The following is a 14,821-nucleotide window of genomic DNA, read 5'->3' on the forward strand; positions in this document are numbered from 1 at the left end:
CACAAAAATGAAGCAAAATTATTGTGTTCAGCATGTATCGCACTTGCCTCTGAGCAGATGAGACACAATGGATGAAGTTCGTAGAGGATACCTGCAAGGATGTCTTTCCACGATTCTAACAATCTTGTGCAGGCGGCGCACCATGCGCTCATTTGTTGTCGCCGACCCATGTTATGCTAGTAAGGAGGCTCGCAGGTTGTCTACGCGACACAAATCTGGGGCCTCCAAGAAGTGTATGCCCATGGAGACAGATGTTGAAGCCAACCGACGCCATATTTTGCACGGATCTGGTGCCCGCAAGAAGCGGATACCCGTGGACGCAACCATCGTCGAATCATGTCAGCTCTATTGGTTGTGCATAGGTCTAGCACCTACAAGAAACGTACCCCTATGCAGGCGGACAACTTAGAAGCCCGTCAGTTCCCTGAGCTGCACAAATCCCGTGCCTACGAGAAATGCAAGTTTGCCATCATGGCGGGATCGGCTCTCCACGAGACATGGATTCGGCGCCCATGAGAAAGGCGAGCTCGTTATCATGGCAAATCGGCTCTCTCCACTGCACAAATGTTTTGTCTGTTTCTCGCGGAAGCACGACACGACAACCGGAGTTGGTGCCGTTGAGCAGGCGAACACTTTGTGCTCGGCTTGATCCCAACACACCTAGCACAGACGAAGCGTTGAGAGAATTGGAAGCCACTGGGATCAAGCCACCAATGACCCATGCTCCACAAGGAACTGTAAGGGCACCTGCTGTCGTGGCCATGCCATAAACTGCGAAATTGAGTGGCTTGTGCGAGTGCACAAAGGTTGGCATGGCACAAGAGGACGATTCGCCAAAATGGAGTCGAGGTAGTAGTTGGGATGATTTTGCGCCGATGGTCCATAGTTGATGTCGTCGCTCGGGGCAAAGTGTGGTTGTGGCATCTCGAAGGAGAAACGGCGGTCACTCCGAGGCAGCATAGTCGAAGACAATGAAACACCATTCCATCGAAACAGATCACGAGTAATGTCGTTGTTTCCCTGCATCGGCATGGCACGGCTGGCGAGGGGTCGTGAAGCTAGAAGATCTGTGCAAGGGAGACACATGTGGACGAAAGATGAAAGCGCGATGTGCCATCTCTGAAAGGACCGAGATGGGCGTAGGATGCCCTCAGAGGGCCTCAGCTACTTGTCCGTGCTCCTGCAATAGCCGAAGCATTGGTGAGGACGTAGTTGAACATATTTCCTGGCCAGGTCGAGTTCTCGGTGCCTCCAACGCTTGGTGGGTCTCCCGACCGTCTCATCTTTTCGTCTCGATTGTTTTGTTTCCCACACAGTACGAAACTACTATTAAAAACTCATTAGCTTCACAAACTCAAGAGTTTTGCTATTGTGTTACTCTTCACACCGGTCACGTGCGTAGTACCTACTCGACCGAAAGAGGTTGTTTTGCACGAGGTACGTCTTTGGACGGGAAACAAATACGCAAAGATCTAGATGTACTCTGTTACGAACTGAAATAGCGGTATTTATAGCCTCTGCTGAAGCACTATGTGAGGAACGAAATCAATTCACACATATCCAAATTAAACGACAGCGCCAACATTAATGTCCTACCAATTATTCTCGTTCTAATACTTTGCCGAGCTTTAAATGCAACTATCTATTTGCAACACATCCTTATATACGTATCAATCAAATATTCCCTACTATATCTCTGTCGATTAATGAAATGATCAGCAGGATGATAAAACATAAGTACCGTATAAACCTGAAAATCATACTGGAGCAAAGCGGCAAGGCAAAGAAAGTTTCCATAAGGCTGAAGATTAAAACATGAGAACTACTCCTTGCTGCTTTGGTTTAACCCTTAGGACGATAGTTCTCATGTTTTAGTCTTCAGTCTTATGAAAACTTTTTTTTGACTTGTCGTTTTGCTCCACTATAATTCTTAGGTTTATACACTAATTATGTTATTATTTTTTTGAGTGGATCCTGATGATTGTTTCATTAGTGCACAGGGATATACTAGGAAATATTTTATTGATATCCATATATGGATGCGCTGCAATAAATAGTCGCATTTAAAACTCGCGAAAATATCATAATGAGAATAATTGGCAGTACATTACTGTTTGCGTTGTCGTATATTTGTACGTAAATAGATGACAATTAATTTGGATATGAGTATTGATTCCGTTTCTAAAATAGCACTTTAACAGAGGCTACAAATGGCCCCTAAGTCAGTTTGTAATAGAGCACCTCTAAATCTTTACGCATTTGTTTCCCGCCAAAAGACATGATCCGTGCAAAACAGCTTTCGTCGAGTAGAATATGTGCACATGACTGGTGCGAAGAATATCAGAATAGCAATACTTTTGAGTTTGTGAAGCTAACGAGTTCTTAATTGTATTTTTGTAGTGTGTGGGAAACAAAGCAATAGAGACGAGAAGATGAGACGGTCGGAAAGCCCACCAAGCATCGAAGGCACCGGGGAGAACCCGGCCCGGCGAACAAATATGTTTAGCTACCTCCTCACCAATGCTCCAGCTACTGCAGGAGCGAAGACAAGTATCCGAGTCCCTTCAAGGGCATCCTACGGCCATCTCGGTCCTTTTACAGGTACTGCGCCATCGAAGGGAACGGCATTTCAACGTCTTTGACTATGCAGCCTAAGAGCTCCGGCCATCTCTCCTTCCAGTCCCACAATCACACTCTGCGGCCCCAAACGACAACATCAATTCTAGAGCACCGGCGCAGATTCAAGCCAACTACTACCTAAACTCGGTTTTGGCGAATCGTCCTACTATATACTCCAGCCTCTGTGCACTTGCACAAGCCAGCCATTTTCACAGTTTCTGGTACTACCGGGACAGGAGGTGCCCATACAATTCCTCGTTGAGTGTGGCGTCCTCAATGGCCCAATCCCGGTGGCTTCCAATCCTCTCAACGCTTCGTCAGTGCTAGGAGCGTCGACATCAGGCCGAACACAGAGTGCCAGTCTGCTCAACGGCATCAACTCCGCTTGTCATGGCACTCTTACACAAGAAGCAGGCAATTACAACCGAAATCCAAAAGTAAATACTCGTACTCAAAATACCTCACTAAATGAAGATTATATGGATTATAGATCACCAATTCATCATCTTTCTTAACTAAGACACGCATAGATGTATGGATTACAGATAACCAATTTATCATCTTTATTAACTAAGACAAGCATAAAGATGTCTACAAAAATAGAAAGCATAGATAAATCATGAATCTGTCACTAGTACAATATAATCATAAAAAACACATTATACAAGTGAAGATAGTTAGAAAGAATACATACCTATAATAAAGCTTTATTGACCGTGGCAAAGGCATTCTTCTCGGTATATTTTGAAATTCTTTCTTAATTTCAGCAAGATCAATTCCTTTAAATGTCCATATCTAGTCACAAGAGGAAACAAATCAATTAGGCACTAGAATAAATACAATGCACAAGTACAGAACTAAACTAGAGAACATAAGTATGTATTTGAATACTTGATCTAATACAATTTCAATCAACGGAAGTCAGCAACATAATACAAATATTTGATCTTTTTTTTGTCTGCTCACCCTCACGGCTCGCTGAGTCGCTGTTCACCACCTTGCCAGCCCATGACGGCCACGCGTCGCCGGCTGCTACCGCCCTGCCGTGCCCTAATGCCCTATTCGCTGCCGCTGCCGCCTCCACCACGCACGATCGTGATTTCATGCAGTAGCTAGGTTTAGTTGTATGCGGGGTGGTCGCACTCAATTTTAGCATCCTGGAGTTGTGGCCTGCACACATTAGTAACCAAGCCCATCAGCAAACAAACAACCAGGCCCAGCAGGAGCTACGACTCAGCTTTAGACTTTACATACATATATTTGCAGCGAACAACACCATTTAGGTATGGCGCTCGCCATAGCTCGCCAAATAGCTATGTTTGCTGACTAACTACTTGTGGCATCATCTATCAAGGCAATGCAATCCTTTTAGACATCATAGATGACTTGAATTACCTCTTTGATTAACACGCAAAAAAATCATGGTGTTAATGCTGAACAAATGTTTTTTTAGCTGAAGCAAATAAAAATGTGCAAATGGTCTTTGTAAAATCATACTGACCAGAAGCAGAAAATAAGCATGATGAATGCTTTGACTGAGCAGAATTTATCCGTAAAATCATATTCTTGTCAAGCAATTCTTATATAGGAATAATTTACAAGCGCAATAACCTTTGAATTAAAGCCAGTAAACTTCTGATAAGGTGAATTTCTTACATAGAAAGAAAAAGCCTTAGGATGCTGGGAGGTTGCTAAGGCCAGAAGATCATTCACTCATTCATGTGTTAACCAAAATTATATGAAGTTTAAGATTCACCATACACATATATAAATAAAACATAATATGGTACAGAAGTCATGCAAACACAACTCTGGCAATTAAGTAAACATACATCAAATAATTTATTATTTTGAAAGTAATCAAAGACTTACAAACTTCATGCAAAGTTGCCACCAACAGAATATACGCGTTGACCAGCATGAAAACAAAATATTCATCTTCTTCGCTACTTAGCTGGCTCGGGGTTGCCACCTGCTGGACCCCCAGGTGCTATAGATGGAGTACATTGTGGCTGATTGCAAGGGCGCCCGAGCAGGCTCTTGTGGCAACTTCCTTGATCCTGGTTATCCTAATCACGCAACTTGCACCTTGGCCTTGTCCGCCACCGGTCGGCCCTGCCACACGCCATTCCTACGTTCAACGCCTCCCCGATGCATAATGTGCCACAACCTCCCAACATTCCATCATGCACAGACGGACTCAGCACCGACACATTGCACATGGTGAAACCGTTGGGCGGTCATGGCACAATATCAACTGGGAAGGTGTTCAACGCAGAGATAACAGGTGGCGTCGTCCGAGCGCCGGCGCCGGTGGCGAACAAGCCCAATGGCATCACATGAATAGGACCAGGATCGCGGAGTGCGCGGCCAGAGCCCACGCAGACACCCTCATAGGTGACCAACTCATACTACATCCATCATGTCTCCGCTCTACTCAGATGCAATGCAATATAAGCTAATCGCGCATTTGACACTGTGAGCTAACACCTAACCATATTATGTCTTCGGTGCAGTTGCTCATGGGAGGCATAGTGCTGACAAGCCCGAGCAGTCCAAATAGCGAAGAAGATGGATTTTATCGTTTTCATGATAGTTGGTGACCATTTATTATAGGCAACTTGGTATGAAGATGAATAATTCTTAGATTATTTTGAGAACAAATAAACTTTACATGTATCTTACTCATTGTTGTAGCTGTATTTGCATGTTTCTGAATTTATATTATGTTTTATTTATATCAATATGTATGGTGAATTTTAAACTCGATTTATTCGTATTGACATGAATGACGAACACGTTTTTATTGCTTTAGCAACCTCCCCACACGGTAAGGCCCACATTTTTTTAGTAAGTGATACAACTTATCCAAAGTTGACTGGCTACAATTCAAAAGTCGTATATAAGAATTTCTCAACATGAATGTGCTATTTTTAAATGAACTCTAGTTTAGTCAAACATTTATGCCTCATTATTTCCTGCTTTATGTGTCCACCTACTATTGTGTTAGCCCACTAAGCTTTTGGATATATAATCCATGCTGAGAATAGGGTTGTGTGTAACTTCACGGCCTTCACTAATTGGCGCGTGAGGACTGTCCAGGTAGTTTAACTTTCTACTTGAAGGCCAAAGCTTGAATTTATTACTCGACTAAGACAAGTCAATACTCTGAACTGAGTTTAGGTCTAATAGTAAATAACTAAATATAATAAAAAATATTACTGTTTCTGGCGCATAATTGGGTGTTGGTAATTAGCAACATTTTGGGTGTCTCTATACCATATAGACTGATTATGAATCCCATAGGTGAGTTGTAGATAGTGATGTTATTCAAGAAACTGGAGCCCAGAAAGAAAAGGCTCACAGGCACAGCAAAGGCATCCCTTCCTTATTTCTGTCACCATTCTATCTTCATTCAACCAAAGCGGGACGAGATAACTGCTTAAACTAGCACTGGCAACTACTTGAACTCTTTTGTAGCCAAAATGGATGTACTACTCCCTCCGATCCATAATAAGTGTCACAGTTTTGAACTAAGGCTGAACTAGCCTTAGTTCAAAACTGCGGTACTTATTTTGGATCGGAGGGAGTAGCTCTTTAGAAGGGGACAAAAGAAACTAAATCATATTATGATAATCTACTTGACTTGAGATGGCAAAAGGGATATATGAAACTAGCTTTTTAAAAGGGGACATATGAAACTAAATAATAGCCACTGATCATAAATACTCTAGAAAGATATGCGCAAAGAAGCGTATTTCAGACAACAGCATAAGGCTACAGCAAGCCATAGCTGTATAATAACTAGAGTAATAAGCATAGAGGTACGGTTTATAGTAGAGTACAAAGGAACCCTATATTTTCTATGCAAGTGACTAGGTTAACAAGCATAGACGGTGACTAGATTAATAAGCATAGACGTATGGTATGTAGTAGAGGTACAAAGGAACCCTACATTTTCCATGGCACACATGTGATTGCCTGATATGCTTCATACCATGAAATTTTAGACAATCCTCATGTATGGGGAACTATTGTATCCATTCTAACAATAAACAAGTCGAAAGCGACGTTGTACCTTATTCATTTGAAGCCACTGATTAATGCAGTCAAAATGGTATGAATGCTTGCAGGGAAGTGCAACCAAGGATTCACCTCCCTCAAATTCCACGCTTCAAATTCCACGCCTACCAAGAATAATTATACATTAGAAGGCCACTTTAATAATATATATTATTGGAAGGCTATGAAACTTATAAGTATTTGAATATACTGTTCTGTGTTGCAATCTTGCATATCTTTTGTGTTGTAAGTTACTGAAGGTAAGGAAGCAAGTGTATCAGCAGAGAGACCTCTACTTTCTGTACCAACTGCGTCGCCTAATGCAACTAATTCCTGAAGCCATGGCTAGAACCATTAGCACTGCATCTTGGAACTTTAGATGCAGGCCCAGGCACCAGAGGGAATAAAACAAAAAACTTGCCTCGTAAGACTACTCATCTGAATCAACCTCTTGCCATGAATCCTGTGTTTTTTCAATAATACGCTGATTTGTAAATTGTCAGTTGCTCTGTTCGAATTTGGCTGGTTTCAGTAAGCAAAAACACAATACCACAATTTGAACAAAGGCAAAGTTCGCCGTGCATTAGATGAATTGGAGGTGCATGCCACAATCCCCGGAGAAAACATGGCAGGAGGTAAATTTTACCACTTATAGCATACTATCTACATCCTAACTTGTTTTTGGCTTTGTTGCTATAATATCAGAGAATAATTTAGCTCTACCAAGGAATTATGCCACTGCTTCAATTAAAATAAACAAGTACTGCCCTGTATGTCACACGCATTAGCAAAATAAGAATTGCTGTCGGTCCAAGGTCATTTAATCAAAAGTTGAGTGCTCCCAGCTTCCAAATACACAAATTAAATCCATCCAAGACAAGGAAACATAAATCACTACCTGCGCGGTGTTTATGTGATCCTCGACATGCTCCTCCGTCCGCCCTACAAAGCAAAAGCAAACCTGCACATCAGCAACCCACGCAAAATGTTGAAATGAGCAGGAAAACAAAACATACTCACAATGCTAATACCAGCGAGGGCCATAAGCCATGTGGCAACCTTGTACTCTGCAGCGTCTAGCTCTGGCTCCACGTCCCCCACCTCCTCATCCTAATCAAACCCCTCCTCCTCGTACTCGCTCTCCTCAGAGCCTCGGAGAGCTCGCCCTCGCCTTCATCCTCGCCCTTGCCCTCACCCTGGCCTTGAGATAATCGTCCCCATCACCATCGACGCCACCCGGGTGCTCCTGGTGGTGGACGCAGAGGTGTTGCTCGAGCTCCTCCTCGTAACTCCTGGCCTCCGAGCTCCCATGATCGCTGGCCTCGCCGCCTCCGCTCATCCGCAGCATCATGTACGCCCTCTCCTGCACTGATCCAAAAGGAATGTTATATGTTAGTCGCTCCCTCAACAAAAAAAAATGGGATCTCAGTCGCGCACCTCGGAACCCTAGGGACGGAGACGGGACGGCCGGGGCTGCGAGATCTAGGCAACTTGCTTGCTCCTGGGCTCCTCATACGGGCTCCTCATCCACGCCGGTGGACCAGCACCTGGGATCGGGACCGAACGGGCCGCCAGCGCGCCTCGTCAACAACGGACCGCCGCTCCTTCCGATCCGACCCATCGGCGGTCGCGTCGACGAACTCCAGGCCGGCGCTCCGCTGCGGCAGACCGCCAGGGCGAGGTCGGCGTGGACCTGGCTGATGGCCGTGAACGGGCGCCGCGCCTCGACGTCGGTCTAGGCCGCCCCAGCGGCCCCCTCCGGAAGCGTCGGGCGGCGGGTGCTGATTCGGGCTAGGGTTGCGGTCGGCGCCGGGCCTCTCGCCGCCGCCGCTCCCTTTGAGGGCATGTACAATATGTACAATGGTTCTATCTTAGCAATGCCACGTAGGATAAATGATGAGGTGGATGAAAGAGAAATCATAAGAGAAGGCTTGTCTTCTCTTAATTAAGAGAAGGCAAGAGATGATCTCTTAGCATAATATGTCTCACCACAATTTTAGGAATAACTAGTTATTGATGATAAGGCTAAAAAATGACTCATTGTAGACATGTTTTTCTGTCATCTCTAAATTACATGCAAGATTTAAGATAAGACTACCTTATCGACCATTGTACATGCCCTGAATCCTTTGGGCGCGATAGGTGCGGGACGGAAGGGATTTGGTGTAAACTAATGACAGGCATACCTCGGCAAAAAGGGCCATCTGGGCTTGGTATTTGGGTCGTTTGTGTTGTGTGTTCGCGTTTTCTTATGAAAACCCTTCTTTCCTGGTATAAATAACATAGACTCAAAAAAAACATAGACTCGAAAAAATCCCTCAAAAAAATCCTAGTATAAATAACAGAGAAAAATATTTTAACTGGAGTATACTATAAATGTGGTGAGTTCAAAAAAAATGCTGCTTTGTGTTTCTCACTTTTACTAATACCATATCTCTACTTCTAATGTCTCAGTTGGTAGGTCGCGTTCCGGGTTTTATTTTCGTCCCACCATTTTCGTCTGGGTTTTTTTCGCTGGTTTTTTTTCGCTGGTTTTTTTTCGACGGTTTTCTCGTCCCTTCCCCGCACGTACCAAAAAAACAGCCAGCGAGGCTCCCCTCGATCTATGTATTCTATCCTACAATCTCTCAAAGACGCCCCAACCCCCAATACGAGCCGCCAATGAGATCCAAGACGAGCCGCCGCCGAGATACGAGTCGATCCGCCGCCACCGAGGACCGAGTGGAGCTGCCGCCGCCGCTGGCCAGGCTCTCCACGATGTGCGCGCCGGGGCGCCGCTCCCGCTCCCGAGCATAGCAGCAGCGGCGGAGCCCCGCCGCCGGCGAGCTCACTCTGGCGGAGGAGGGCGGGGGCGAGCTCGCCGTCTCCCTCGCGCTCAACAATCTCTTCTCCCACGCCGTCGCCCGCTTCACGGCCTACTTCGGCCTCATGCTCCCGCATCGACCGGCTCTTCGGTGCGGAGGACGTCCATCTGGCGGCGGGCGAGATCTCCGGCCGGGATGGGCCACTGCCTCCACCATCACCGCCTCTTCGTTGCCGCCGCCGCCGACATGTGCGAGGGATGCCTATCTTCTTCAAAGAACGAGATGAATGAAGGATGCAGAGGAGACAGGCTCCATGGCGTGTTCCTGCTGTAAAGCTCTCGACCTCTCGTACAGGTACACGTTTCTTCTTCACGCGAGTTTGAAAACACACATACTACCGCGAGCCGGAGATCCATCCACCCAGTTATGGATCCGTTAGGTACAAGCCACTAGCCACCAGATAATAGAGATTTCCTCTCTGATTTAGTTGGATTGGGGGAGGCTAGAGAGGCTTGCTTGTTGTTGTGTTTTCTGCGTGAGAGAGCAGAGAGAACTGAGAGATCACATGGATCCAGTGTACAGATGAGCTTTTGGTGTGAGGGTGGTGGTGGTGGTTGAGGTAGCAGAGAGAGGATGGTCACTAGATGGAAGAGTGCAGGGAATGTTGCTTGCTACTGCTACTGCATGTGCTATTGTGTTATTTTGTAATATTTCTGAACTGTTAGCGATATTGCCGCAGTGAGATGAGCTTATTTTGTAATATATGGTCTTTTCCAGTGCATTGCAAAACTAACTAATAGTTTGTGATCTGACACCCTGGTAACCTCATGATTGGGTGGTGCATGCAGGGCACACCTCCGAGCTAGCCGATGCTTAGTATACCAGTGTTCTGCTGCATCCGGTGCGACCTCAAAGAATACCTTCGTCTAGCTGGCCGTTAAGCACCTTAGGGACGACGAGGTGCAGTGCTTGGGGTGTAAGCAGTTCAACTACACGATGAAGTGAGTAAAGGGGTTAAGACGGTTGCGTTGTGCGTGCGCTGCTTGCTTGCTGGTGAGTGTCGCCTCTGTGACTAGGTGTTCTTTGTTGTCTATGCCCTTTGTAGTTTAAGGTGTTTGTTCTTTTATGCAATGCTCGCTCGCTCAAAGTATGTACGATCTTTACCATAGTACATTAGCTAGCTATAGGAGATGACATCTTTGTGCTTTTCTTCTTCCTGAACATGCATATGGATGTTTGTGCATTGGAACGGCATGTTTTTCGGATCAACTGTTCCCTGCTTTGACTTCGCCTTTTAATTTGACTGAATATCTACTTACGCTCTCCAAGATTGTTCCTGTGAGTTTCTTTAAAACCTATTTGTGCACCCAGCTAGATCATACAGTTGTTAATGTATGGAGTTTTTTATTGGGTCTGTTTATCTCAGAGCTCTGACGCGCTGATTTCGTTTAGACAACTTTTAGAGCCAGTATTTACTCCAGGGAATACTCTTTATATTGTTCAATCTCGGTGTAGGTCTAATTTCTCGGAAACAGTTTCAGTCAATGCTGGGCCGAAACCTCTTAAACTCATTAAGTAGCGTTCTTGGAGAGTTGAAATCTCATTTCATTGATGATGTATTGCGCTGCGTGTTGGTTAAGATGAAGCAAGGAGAAAACCACTGACGATGTATTGTGATGCATGTTTCAGTCAACTTGTTGGACAACTGTACACGTATGTGTTTTTTCAAGCCCACTGATTTCAGCCTGTCCGTCTCCTTCAAGCCGGTGAGTAATTAATTGGTTAACTGAACATACTATTTGAGAAGGGACAAGGGAAGAAACCTCAACTATTCCCCTTAGTTCATGTTGTCTCTACAATTTACAATTGTATATGTAGTGCTACCTGAATTAAATTCTGGCAACTAAGCTCATGCAGTGCTTAAGATTAAATGGGATATAATGGAAATGCAGATGAGAAGTTCAGGGATATTCCTGCGAGTGCCTATTATGTGGCTCCGGAGGTGCTGAAGCGGATATATGGAGCCGATAATTGCATATGGAGTGCTAGAGTTATACTCTACATTCTGTTGTCTGGCATTCCTCCTTTTTGGGCAGCAGGGCAGGTGCATTCTCTGGCTGGTTATGTCAATCAATTTTGGGGTTGTGATGGATGCAAAGACTAGAAGGTGAATATAGTTATCCTACAGGAACCCTCCCTTGGTTTTAATTACCTGAGAATGAGTAAGGTCTATTTGATGTTGTTCTTTAAGGTTCTATTCATTTCTCATTTGATCCTTGGCCATCAATTTCTAACGGGGATAAAGAATTACTCCCTCCGTTCCTAAATATAAGACCTTTTAAATATTTTAATATGGACCACATACGAAGTAAAATGAGTGAATCTACACAATAAAAATGTCTATATACATCCATATATAGTCCCTATTGAATTATCTAAAATAGCTTATATTTAGAAACGGAGGGAGTACAACAAACGGGAGAATCAGACATAACTCTGTTATGTGAGTAGAGAACGTGAGTGCATATGCTTGTTGGGGTCGGTCAACATGGTTCAGTTGGCATAACAAGCTCCAACGGACACAACTTTTCATGAATTGAATTGATTGAATGCCCTTAGTAAGTTCTCGATAGAATTACCTCTTCTTACAAGGATGAGAAACTTAAGTGTTTTTCATTTATTTTGTGCAGATCCTCCTGTGAAGCATAAATTTCATTGTATTCAAGGAGATATCAAATGCTGAAAACATGGGACTCAAAATGTATAGAGAGTCGGAGACACTGCTAAATTGTTATTTATGGGTGTCTACCAAATTCACTATCAACCACTGTTGTAGGACCGGCGGTATGTTAAAATTTATTTTGGTTTTATTAGTCCATGTAGAGTTGCTATGCTCAGCTATTGATTTGACACTTGTGATATCCAATTACACTCCTGTGGCTTGTATGTTGCTCGAAGATGCTCACAAGTCTGGTTGGGAACGTTAACCTTACTCTTAGGGACCATTATTTGAAACAGTACTCTGTCTACTACTCCCTCCCATGATATAGCTTAAAAAATGTTCTTATATTATGGGACGGCGGGAGTATATGCTAAGTTGTGTACTGATGTATAGATATCTGATTTTGTTCATTTTGCATTAGGTTGGGAGGACATAGACTAAGAGCTATATATGATGATTCTACAAAAGATAATGTACTAGAAGACATGAGAACTTTTAGGATGCTACAGTGTAAAAATATTTGAAATATGGTATGGTTTGCCGGACCGGAACCAAAGCAAGAACGAGAAGGAGCTTAAGTAGGGCCATGTCGGGGTGTCGCCACAATAGGAAATTGTCGCTGGTGCTAGATACCAGGGGAACCAAAAAATCTTTTTTCTACAAAGGTAACGAACTTTTTGGGTCTAGAGGGACCAAGATGAGCAGGCCATCAACATCCTATTCCTGCTTATCTTTGTTTTCTTTGTATCTGTATTATTAATCTTGGTTTCAACTGGCGTGTTGAGTGCAATCTTCCGGGTGCAATCCTCAAATATGGGATGTCGTACTAGCCTTAATTCAACATCTGGAATGGCTTATGATGGCATGGAGTTCCATCATTTCGGCTACTTGCGGCGGGGAGTGTGGCCGGTGCTTGCGGCAGCAGCGAAGCGGCGTGCGCGAGCGCAGTGTAGGCAGTGGCCAAAGGCTCATCGGCCGCTGCGAGTACGCCGTTGGCACCAGGTTCATGACATTGTAAAAAAAATCTTGATTCAATATTCTTTCGTCATTATTCCTCTTTCATGTTCTTGATCCTTGAAGATACTTGCTAGATTTCTAGCTGATATTTTTTGGTAGTATAAGCTCGATGTATATGGCCTGAATATGACCTGATTTAGAGTACATTGTGTTCTGAAGCTTTTTACTGTATGGTTCTCTCTTGAAAGAATTCAAGCCATTGTTCAATGGGAGAGAATAGTTGTAATCCTAAAATAAATGTCGTACCTATTCAACAGCTGACACAATTGCCACTGAGATCATTATTTTCCTTTTTTTCAGGTTTTCAACATCACAAATTTCATACTAATGGAGTGGAGCTACCAAAATATCTATTGAGGTAAAATCACTATATACATATTGTTTTCCCCCATTGCGTCAGGCGACACGCATCTGTTGCAAAGAAATAGGCATCACCTGCGTGCTTGCTTTTGTTCGTTTCTAGCCGGCAAGAATCCATTGAGTCTTCCTCTATGTGTGCAACCTTGCCAGCATGGGAATCAATCAAGGTAGGGGCAGCCAACGTTAAGTATGTGCAGTCTTGCCGGGATCCAATCTATTGACTCCTTCAGCCAGCTTTGCACTATGTGCACGACGTCCATGCTCCAAAGCACTTTGCAAGCGGACCATGCACGGCTCCACCGGCCTTGCGTCAACAATTCAAATCCTTATCTTATACTTCCTCTGTCTGAAAAAGCTCACCCTGTATCCACTGCTAGTAGTGTCTATAAAAGAGCTCTTTTTCCCTTTAAGGATACAGTAGCATATTTGACAGATGAGCATTTGAAACTCTTCTAAATCTGTGTTTAGCATTTAACAATGAACTATGTAATTTAATCAATAGACTGACTTCAGTTGCCATGCTAACTGAAATCTATAAGTCAAATGATGCGACTGTCAAGTGGAAGTTACTTATATTTTTTCTTACGTCACTTGAGAAGTTTCTTTTTAGCAAGCTTATTTAAGTGCAGCCGAAGTGTACTAGACGATCTCCATGTTTTCTATTGAGATCAGAGAGCGGCTGAAGTAGTGATGGGACTATACCATTTTTAGGTTCTGAAGGCAAAACTTCTTACAGAGTTAGTCACATTTGTCAGTTATGTGAGTAGAAGAAATCTTGATAGCTTGTTGCTTCTGCTCAGTGTGCTTGGTGCATAAATTGATTGCTTGCTGCAAATGTTATTTAGTGTCCTATTTCATGGTAGCTGCGGATGCTATATATTTGGTGATTTTGTTGCCGGTATTTGGAGTGCTAGGAGAGTTTCTAAACTACTGTCACGGCATTATAGATAGGATAGTGAACCAATGTGACATATGTATAACATTTCATGTGAGATTCTTTGCAACAAACAGCATGGGCGAGCGGTCCATATATTATTTTCATCAAGCCGTACAATTTTTTGGTTAGGATAGAAGGGTTGTTGGTTGCTTCAAGAGTTAATAACGAGGGCCCCAGCGAGAAATGTCCTGTTAAGACGGGAATCCGAGCGGTAAGTGGAATGTCCAACAAGAAAGGTAAGTGTGCGTCGTGGGGTGGGGTTTTTGTGTTGGGACCACATGTTGGGATAATATATGGGTT

The 14,821-nt window shown here is 43.9% G+C and overlaps 1 long non-coding RNA gene across 8 annotated transcripts in view; it reads right to left on the reverse strand.

The window, feature by feature from the left end:
* The window catches only part of LOC119311035, a 14,782-nt gene extending 6,278 nt beyond the window's left edge, over positions 1-8,504 (reverse strand). For 6 of the 8 annotated variants that reach the window (XR_005150857.1, XR_005150859.1, XR_005150855.1 and 3 more), the window contains exons 1-6: positions 8,119-8,502; positions 7,702-8,049; positions 7,580-7,623; positions 6,698-6,806; positions 3,586-3,789; positions 3,314-3,414 (exon numbers count right to left, since the gene is read on the reverse strand). This is a non-coding gene — a long non-coding RNA (uncharacterized LOC119311035). Of the gene's footprint in view, positions 1-3,313; positions 3,415-3,585; positions 3,790-3,873; positions 3,966-6,697; positions 6,807-7,579; positions 7,624-7,701; positions 8,050-8,118 lie in introns of all 8 variants that reach the window. The other 2 variants (XR_005150853.1, XR_005150854.1) reach the window with 2 other exon arrangements.
* Positions 8,505-14,821: the final 6,317 nt, after the last annotated feature.

This window comes from Triticum dicoccoides, chromosome 5B (assembly GCF_002162155.2).
Source record: "Triticum dicoccoides isolate Atlit2015 ecotype Zavitan chromosome 5B, WEW_v2.0, whole genome shotgun sequence".
In the NCBI taxonomy this organism is placed as follows: Eukaryota; Viridiplantae; Streptophyta; class Magnoliopsida; order Poales; family Poaceae; genus Triticum; species Triticum dicoccoides.